This window comes from Chanodichthys erythropterus, chromosome 8, assembly GCF_024489055.1.
Source record: "Chanodichthys erythropterus isolate Z2021 chromosome 8, ASM2448905v1, whole genome shotgun sequence".
Taxonomy (NCBI): Eukaryota; Metazoa; Chordata; class Actinopteri; order Cypriniformes; family Xenocyprididae; genus Chanodichthys; species Chanodichthys erythropterus.
In genome coordinates, this window is record NC_090228.1 from 12,582,699 (window position 1) to 12,592,882 (window position 10,184).

At 37.6% G+C, this 10,184-nt stretch overlaps 1 protein-coding gene across 2 annotated transcripts in view; it reads right to left on the reverse strand.

The window, feature by feature from the left end:
• plxnb2a.1 (plexin b2a, tandem duplicate 1) overlaps nt 1-9,822 on the reverse strand; it is a 118,506-nt gene extending 108,684 nt beyond the window's left edge. For both annotated transcript variants that reach the window (XM_067391847.1, XM_067391848.1), the window contains exon 1: nt 9,416-9,822. The gene's annotated coding sequence lies outside the window, so the exon portion shown is untranslated. The remainder of the gene's footprint in view (nt 1-9,415) is intronic.
• Between the last annotated feature and the right edge of the window lie 362 nt (nt 9,823-10,184).

Sequence of the window (10,184 nt, forward strand, 5' to 3'; positions counted from 1 at the left end):
AAAGGGAAGAGGAAATATCCTACAGCTCAGGGCTACTGGCACAGCACAGCAGGACAAAATATTAGCAGTATTTTAAAGATGATAATTAAAATTAAAGCTCAGTGTGAGGAAATTGGACTGTTTGAGGATTAACAGCACTACCGCTGATGCCCGTGGAGGAATTAAATCCCGCTGTGTCAATGTTATCGAGGAGCAATTCACCGGTACATATCACAGACACAAAAGGCCAACTAGCAAGTCTTTTAAGCAGCTTTTTCATGAAAAAAATAAATGTGACAAAAAGCAAAATACACAAAGTGTTAATATCCAGCTGTAGGAGGATGAATAAATGTATTCAAAAGAGGTCGGATGGATGGATGGATGGATGGATGGATGGATGGATGGATGGATGGATGGATGGATGGATGGATGGATGGATGGATGGATGGATGGATGGATGGATGGATGGATGGATGGATGGATGGATGGATGGATGGATGGATGGATGGATGGATGGATGGATGGATGGATGGATGGATGGATGGATGGTTAAGGGGATTTTTGTAGAAAATCAACATCATATTCTTTATAAAATGTTCAATACCTACAAGGCTTGCAATTGTCAAACTGTAACTCTGTTACCTTTCTGAAGCCATACACAACAAAAATAGCACAAAATAATCTGCCAATGTTAAAAATGACTCTATAAAACTGGAAAAGCCACTCTGTTATACAAAGACCACATGAATCAGCCATATGTCATTTCACATGGGCCTCATTTTTGGCCAGGGCCGAAGACCATGGGAAGGTTCCAAGTGTTTTTGTGTATTCAAGATTTGGACCTACATGACTCAGTGGGATGTGTTTATATAAACAGTGCGTGTCATTTTTGCACGGCTGCAGCTCCTGTTGAGTTTCTGTGCGGTTTATCAAGTCGCGCCGTTACGCAAGTACATTTATCATCCAAATTAGATGGAGCTAAATGCAGAAAAGCAGCGTCTGCTTTGAAGTTCTGCAAATGAGAAGCACTTGACTGACATTAGGGCAGAGATGAATAGATGTTGCCACCTCTCTCACTCTCCTGGCAAGCAGCGAGTAGAACATGTTCTTGTTTTTTTTCAGGACCCTGAATAAAAAGCAAGCTGGAAGGGAGAACTCAGTTGGAGGGTCTTCAAAACAGCAATAGTTTCAATCTTGGAAGCCTCCTAAAACAGTCAGAACACAGAGCGAGTCTGTAAGGACAAGCACCTTGTTCAATAGCTGCTCAGTCAATGGACTTTTGTTAGGATTGTGTAACGTTGTAAAACCCGGGTCAAAGTCCTCATGTTTCTGGTTGAAAGGGATTTAGCGTTCATAGAAGCGTAACCTGACCCTAAAGAGCTTGCCGACTGAATTCAAAGTGAAAGACGTTGGTCATTTTATTCCCAAACAAAAAAATAAACCCTAATGATGATCATGATTACATTAAAAATGGCCTTTTGAGGTACAGATCATCATGTCATGATGTTAAATACACTTTCTAGGGTAATAAAGGTGGTGAACAGACGAATGAATGAAGCAATCAATCATCCTAATGGCCACTTCGGTTCATTATGAGCTTTTGTCAGACTTTAACTACGGAGAAAGAGACAGCCAGACAGGACGACAGGTTGCGGGTTTGTGGGAGGCTCCATATGTGTTGTGAGACACGGTAGGGGATCGGGGGATGTGGCATCATGTGTGTGTCCACGGGAGACTTACAGCTGTCACTCAGATGCAGAAGAAGTAGTGTGATCTCACCTCAAACACTCTTTGACACCTGCTGACACCACCCACGTGTTTGGCCACACACACACACACACACACTTTTCCCAGCCTGACAGAAAGTATACACACCTGCCAAAACACCCCACAAGGGCAGCTAATGGATCTGTGGTTAGTGACAGGTTCCTAAACAAACCGTTTAAAAGCAGAGAGGCCGTCTCGTATGAACCCTGAAATGCACCAGAGACATTACTGTGAGAATTCGCTCAATTGTTCTATGCATGACGCTGATACCAAGTTACTAATTAATACGATCAACTAAAATTAGAGACAATGCCCACCCTCACACACGCACTAAAGTCACACCCACGGACGTGACAAGTACGGTCAAAAAACGCAGAGCTGACATGCCTATTCACTGAATCATTGTACAGAGGACTGTCATACAGATCCAGTTTGTCAGAAACTAGCACAAACAAAACAGAAGAAGTGTTGATGACACTGACCTTTACACAAAGTCCAAACATCAGGAGTCTAAACTCACTTCTGTAAAAGCAACTGAAGTTCTGTTAAGACATCAGCTATAACTTTATATTTTTACACCAGCACTGTGCATTGATTTATCTGCCAGGCCAGCTAATATTTGCCAATGAAAGGATTCTGCTACTTTTAAGCCAAATGTACCAAAAGCCATGTCAATATTAGAAAATTTAACTGAGTAAATAGTTTTGAATTTAAGCAAGAGATGGACCACAATTAAAAATTTAATCGATATCAGCCGATATTATTTTTACAGACATTTTTCGATAACCGGTAAATGGCCAATAAAGTTCTATACAATATTGTACATAAAATAAAACATACAACACTAAAAACTCATCAGTCAATCTATAGCAACAGCTTTGTCAATTAATAGTAAAAATAAAATTGAGTAAATAGTGTAAAATTTAAGCATTTTGAGACCCAATAAATGGCTGATATTACAATTCTATACTATTGTCAAAATAAATTAAACACTACAAAAATGAGTCAGTCAATCTGCCAACAGCCTTTTTAATTAATAATAATAAATAAGCCAAGTAAATAGTGTAAAAATTTCAGCTAATGATGCACCATAATTAAACATTTTTCATTAGCCAATAAATGGCCAATATACAAATTCTATACTATATTGTATAAATAAATAATAATAATAATAATAATAATAAAAAATAATAAAAACCAAATTCAATCAATCAATTTAAATGGCAAATGTTAAATCAATTACATTTAACATTATTATTAAATTATTAGCGTTTATTAAGCATTAACTCTACAGAAGGTCAATTGCCACTGGATTAGCATTAACATTATAACAGCTACCCTGCTCTCTAGGTATCAGCTGTTGAAAAACCCATATTAATTGAGTACAAACTCTGAGCAAAACCATTCTTATTTCATATAACTCTCTGAAAAAAAGCAGTTCTATGCCTTCTCAGTATAGGGAACGGCACCCGTGAGGTTATCCATACACAAATCAATGACTGCCAGTGCTGAAGTATGTGACTGAAGTTTAGAAGAAGCATAGGCACAAAAAACAGAACTATATCTCTCATCACAAACATTAATGCACCAGGCAGTACACGGCAACAGCTTAAATGGAAGTCTGAAATAAACATAACCTTTGTCCCCTGATAATGTACAAGAAGGGTGATGTGAGCAAACGAGTCTGCCTGCTCCAACCCCAGAAGACATGTGCTCTAGGACATCATAACATGCCCTGGCATGTCTCCATCTAACAATTCCTCGCCACCTCATTCTTCATAATTAAATATGATGCCCGAAAGCCACATTCTGTATTAAATAAAGCTGATTGGAAGAGGGAAACGAGGTTGTATCAGGCATTGTGGCAAAGTGGCGGCTTCTCGATAGACATCGGCCTTTGTGCAGCTTTTTCATTATTCTCAGCACAATCTACCAGTGCAGATCCATTAGCGTGACATAGGCCTAAATTAGTGCCCATAGAAATCCATTAGCATCACAGAATATGAAGCTGAAGTGCCTTTCTCAGATTGACAAGATGCTTTCTTCAATTGCAAAAGCTGACAGAGAAGGGCAACCTGCAGAAGGATGTTTTGGGGCATACGGGACTACAAAGGTTAGCTGACCTTAAAGGGATAGTTCACCACCAAACTTTTACTATTATAATTATTAATTACGTGCGTATTACATTTTTATATGTTCGAATAATATCTATGTATGTGGGCCAAAGAAAAACTTTCCTTAATCTGTGCAACACAAAAGCTGAATTTTAAAGAATATTCTGGCCAAAACAAACTAGAGGCACCATAAAAGTATTCAAAAAATTTCCAAGTCTTCTTAAGCCTTGACATCAGCCTTACTGAGAGTTTATGAGAGTTCATGAACGAATGGCTCTTTTGAGTCAAATCTTAAGGAAATGGTTGATCCGGTTCACATAACCAGCCTGAATGATATGTTCATGAATCAAACTGATCCACTTCTCAAGTTCAACTCACTGGCCTAATGATCCCGTCACAGCAGTTAGCAGCGCACTCTGCATTAAGATCTTCTTTGAAAAAACTTAAAGGGATAGTTCACCCAAAAAATGAAAATTGTGCCATTATTAACACTCATGTCGTCAAGGTGACTTTTTAAAGAAAAACCTGACTAATATGTTTAATATAAATGTGTACTAGAGTTGTTAAACTCCAAAAAGAACATTAAAGCACTATAAAAGTAGTTCATATGATTTGTGTGATATATTCCAATTTTGAAAACCAGCCTTAATGAAAATTTATGAATGAATCATTCTGAATCATTATGAATGAGTCAAATCTTTTCAGTGGTAAACTAGCCTGATTGACTTGTTGAACTGATTCTCAAGATCAACACACCGACTCAAAATCTTCAGAAGATTTAAAATAAAAGCACAAAAGTCACATGGACCACTTTTAAGATACTTTAATGGTGCTTTTGCATTCTTCAAATTTTTCTAATGTTCTGCGGAAGTCAGTCATACAGGTTTGAAAACAACATGAGGGTGAATTTGGTGAACAATCCCTGTTCTGAGATCTGTTTAATTTTATATTATGCAAAACAAAAATAATTGGAGTTACATAATTATAAGCAACACTAAACATAACTTCGAGAGAAAAAAAAAAAACTAACCATGCAAAAACAATTCTACCCCTACTATTCAAGCAAGTGTTCTTTACAATCATAATACACAACACAGAGAAAAGCCTTTGTGATTAGCTCATAAATGTGTGGGTTGTTCAGGAAGTGAGAACATCCAGACCACAGATGGACTTATACAGCAGGCCACGTGAAGATGTACGAACAAGGACAATGAAACCACAAACACAGATACATACTGTACGCACTGTCAGCAGAAAACACTTCTTCGCATTTGGCTATCTTTAGCGCCAATTATTCAGCACTATCACTCTCATAACAATCAACACTCTGATATCACAGACCAAAGGACCTTTTGGGACACACGTCAGTGACTCAAAACATGAAGAGGAGGGTTTCACGTGATTATCATGATTCTTTAATCAAGACTCATAGAAGCCTGATCCATGTTTTATGGGAGGCATGAACAAATACAAACACACAAAGTCCTCAGGAAGTGCATGAATGAGGCCACTGTGTACTGCTTGTTCCTCAATAAGAAACACAAATAAACACAGTCATTGCTCATAGAATGAAGGAAGAAAGAGTGGTAAAAAGAGCGCACTCTCTCTCTCCACGCTGTCTGTTTTTGACCATTGATCTTTGACCTTGAGGGGGCCGGATGACTTCCTGCTCTGAATCACTAAGCTACAGGATCGTTCTCATACAGAAGAATCCAAATAAAGTTTTGCGCTCATTTATGCATATTAAATGACTTTAATAATTAACAACTTATTTAAATAATAATTAGAGAAATTGGAATTTCAAGTTTCTGAATATTTCCACACAGTAATAGAACAGTCTGAAATGAAAATTCTGTTATCATTTACTCACCTTCATTTTGTTCCAAACCCATAAGACTTCATCTTTAGAATACAAATGAAGATATTTTATTGAAATCTGAGAGATTTCGGTCCCTCCATCCACTTCATCTAACATCTTCGGAACACAAAATAAGCTTTACGAATCTTTTGTTTCAAATCAGTGTTTCTGAGCATGAAAGAAAATGTGATTTCTGTAAACGGTGCTTCGTTATGTCATAAGTGTTTAGAAATTTCAATGGTTCACCACTTGGGAGCTTTGGTAGTCTGATACGCACTCCAAACCACTGATTCGAAACAAACGACTTGTAAACCTTCAAAGCTTCATGAAGCAGTGTTTTGAAATCGCCCATCACTAGATATTGTTGAATAAAGTCGTTATTTTGTTTTTTTGGCACACAAAAAGCATTCTCGTCGCTTCATAACATTAAGATTTGACCACTGTAGGCACATGAACCGTTTTAAATATGTCTTTAGTAACTTTCTGGGCATTGAAAGAGTTAATTAACTTGCTGGCAATGGAGACCTCACTGAGCCATCGGATTTTATGAAAAAAATAACTTGATATGTGTTCCGAAGATGAACCAAGGTCTTACGGGTGTGGAACGACATGAGGATGAGGAATTAATAATAGAATTTTCATTTTTGGGTGAACTAACCCTTTAAGTCATGACGTAAGGAATACTGGTCCAAGTCTCCTCTCATTTTAAGTGAGAATAGTAATACCATTTCAACAGCCATGAGCATGATTTTTTTCATATTGCACAAGCTAAGCTGTTAAAACCCCAGTACACATACAGTCTATGGGCTCACAGACACATTGACATATTGTAACAATTTATAAAAGATAAATCACTGTCTGGCCATCTGGGATTTCAGTATGAAGGTTATGATTTTTCAGTAGTTTTACAGCACACCAAGAGTGTATATTAAAGGGTTAGTTCACCCAAGAATGACAATTCTGTCATTTATTACTCACCCTCATGCTGTTCCACACCCGTGAGACCTTCATTAATCTTTGGAACACAAATTAAGATATTTTAGTTGAAATCCGATGGCTCAGTGAGGCCTCCATACAGAGCAATGACATTTCATCTCTCAAGATCCATTAATGTACTAAAAACATATTTAAATCAGTTCATGTGAGTACAGTGGTTCAATATTAATATTAGAAAGCGACAACAATATTTTTGGTGCGCCAAAAAAACGACTTATTTAGTGATGGCCAATTTCAAAACTGCTGAAATCACGTGACTTTGGCGCTCCGAACAGAAGATTCGATACACTGATTCATTTATTCTCCGAAGCTTCCTGAAGCAGTGTTTTGAAATCGGCCATCACTATATAAGTCGTTATTTTGGGTTTTTTTTGGCGCACCAAAAATATTCTCGTCGCTTTATAATATTGATATTGAACCACTGTACTCACATGAACTGATTTAAATATGTTTTTAGTACCTTTATGGATCTTGAGAGAGGAAGTGTCATTGCTCCCTATGGAGGCCTCACTGAGCCATCGGATTTAACTAAAATATCTTAGATTTGTGTTGCGAAGATTAATGAAGGTCTTACGGGTGTGGAACGACATGAGGGTGAGTAATCAATGACAGAATTTTCATTTTTGGGTGAACTAACCCTTTAATACAGTTTGTTGTTTGCTTTTGGCATCTGAAACATTGACGCGTGACGTCAGACTAAACGAGCGGATTGAAAGTCTACTCACCCAAAATTCTGATACTTCAAAACGAGACTGTAAAAGAAGTCCATATGAATTGAGTGGTTTAATCCAAGTCTTCTTGAAGTGTCAGAGTTCTGAATGGCAGGACAGAGAGCTCTCAGATTTCATTAAAAATCTCTTCATTTTTGCTTTGAAGATAAACTAAAGTCTTATGGCAACAAATGGTAATTGTTAATAACACCCATTAAAGGAGCTAATATTCTACTAATTACAGTCATCAAATTGATGCAAGCTCACTAAAATTAATGTAGGCTAATCAAAAACACTCCTGTTTTTTATATTATAAGAGGCAGTAGGGAATGTGGTTAAGATGGGTTTTAATAAATAAGGATTAAAGGGTTAGTTCACTCACAAATGAAAATTCTGTCATCATTTACTTCCAAACCCCCAAGACTTTTGGAACACAAATGGTGATGTTTAATGAAATCTGAGCAATTTCTGTCTCTCCACTGACAGCTATGCAACTGCCACTTTGATTCTGATGAATGTTTATATGTGAATAAAAAGCCTAAATTCGTGATCGTGTCTCTTCAGAAAAATTGGACAAAACCACTCAATTCATATGGATTAGTTTTACAATCTTTTTATGATCTTTTTGAAGCATCAAAATGGTTGTTGCGTAGCTGTCAAAGCAGGAACAGAAAGCTTTCAGATTTCATTAAAAATATCTTCACCTGTGTTCCGAAGATGAACGACTGTCTTACGGATTTGGAACGACATAAGGGTGAGTAAATGGCAGAATTTTCATTTTTGGGTGAATTAACCCTTTAAGCACACAGAATAATTCCCAGAAACATTATGTATTAGTATTAGATGCCATCTGTCATCAATGTCAATCTGGAATAATCCATCCGGGTGAGCTTTTCAAGTTGCCCCTAACTTGTACACTGCCATTTACAAACATTCAAAGTTATCAGTTGTGCAACATTGTCAGCAATGAACTTCACTGCAATACAAACAGCAACGCAGCCATCCAATTACAGAGCAAAGGGAAATTTGATTACCCCCATTACAGTTGATTTTATCACAACAGCTTGTATAATATGAGAGCTGGGTGTAATTGGGAGAATAAATAAGCAAGGAGAAAATGAAATGAAGGGAAGTGAAACTCGTCAGAAGCTGACGACAGGAACAGAGATGGCTGTGCTTTCTTCGGGCTGTGACAAATGGTTCACGGCCAATCAAACACAACATGTATTACTAAATATCCAATCATTAAACCTTGTTTCACATCACTAAAGGAGCATCTTAGATGGGATCTATTAAGAAAGCATATGTCAGCACAGTGTTACAGGAACAAACATCCGGTTACAAAAAGCAAACAGACCGAGTAAAGGAGAGCAGCTTGAGTTAAGACTAACAACATGCAAACATATGTAAAACCCGAAAATCTTGTTTCTTGTTTCTTTAAGACCTCAAAAAACGAATGAATAGCCAAACTGTGACACTTAACAAAAGTATCATGGTATTAAAATGTTTTTGACATACAAGTATTAGCCTACTAATATCATGTTTTCCCCCCTGGATATATACCATGGTATTCTTGGAATACAACCATGGTAAAGAATATCAGCACCATGGCGCTTTATTGTATTAAACACAGCCTAATCGACGTCGCATATATTTCCACATTCTCACGACCCCAGCGCGTGCTTTATCGCTTATTTACATATTTAAACAGCGTAAAACTGAAACAATATGCTACAAAGTTGTGTCAATGAGACTCGTTGTTTGAGTTGTGTTACAAAACGGTGACTGTGAATGCACTTTAAATCATAAAAATCTACTGCTTTAATCTGATTTAATTTACAATACGCTCCCAAACGTAACGATAATAGTTAAAGTCTGATACCGCGCGAGACTCATTGAAATAAAGACGTTGTTTTAGATGTTTACAAACATACGCGACTGAAAAATGTAAACCATAGTCAGTTGAAACAAACAGAAAGTTCAACACTCACCTTTCTGGAGAAACAACTCGCGATGGCAGATCAAGATTTCTCTTCGTAAACTGCCAGAGACCGATAGCGATAAAGGATTTACATTATTCGTCTCCCAAGTAGACCACTGAAGCTAGTAGGGGGAAAAAACAGTATTCCTTGGAAAAAGCCGGGGAGGCAGTACACTTTGTTAGGGAAATCCGAAGAACTATGGGCGATGTTGGGAATCCAGCGTCGAAAACAATTCCCTGCTTTTCCACGCCCTGTAGGCTGAGCCTCAGATAAGCCGCCAGGTGCGCGTGAAGTCTGAATGTTCACTGATACCTGTGTGAGTTCTGAAAGAAAATCGGCGGAGCAAAAGTCCTCTCAGCTGATGGATGAGGATACGGGACTCATCTGGACATGCCCGACTGACCAGAGCGAGCACTCGCGCGCGCGCTCTCTCTCTCTCTCTCTCTCGCCTGCACAAGCACGCGCGCACTCTCTCTCTCTCTATTGGTCTCTATCACTCTTAATTTAAATTCAGTTTCACGTTTTGAGTGGCATAATTTTGCATGTAATGGTTCAGTACAATGGCATAAAATAAGATAAACTCAAAGGCCTATATAATAATAAAATATAACTGAGATTAACTTCAGCCTATATGGCATGCAATGTAGCCAAAGCATCAATACACAAAAACAGTACATAAAATATTACACAGTACCAGAAATATTAATTTCAGTAAAGTTAATACATTAGGAAATCGCAATACCCTACTTCAAGTGATAGTCTCTTTCAATAACTGTGG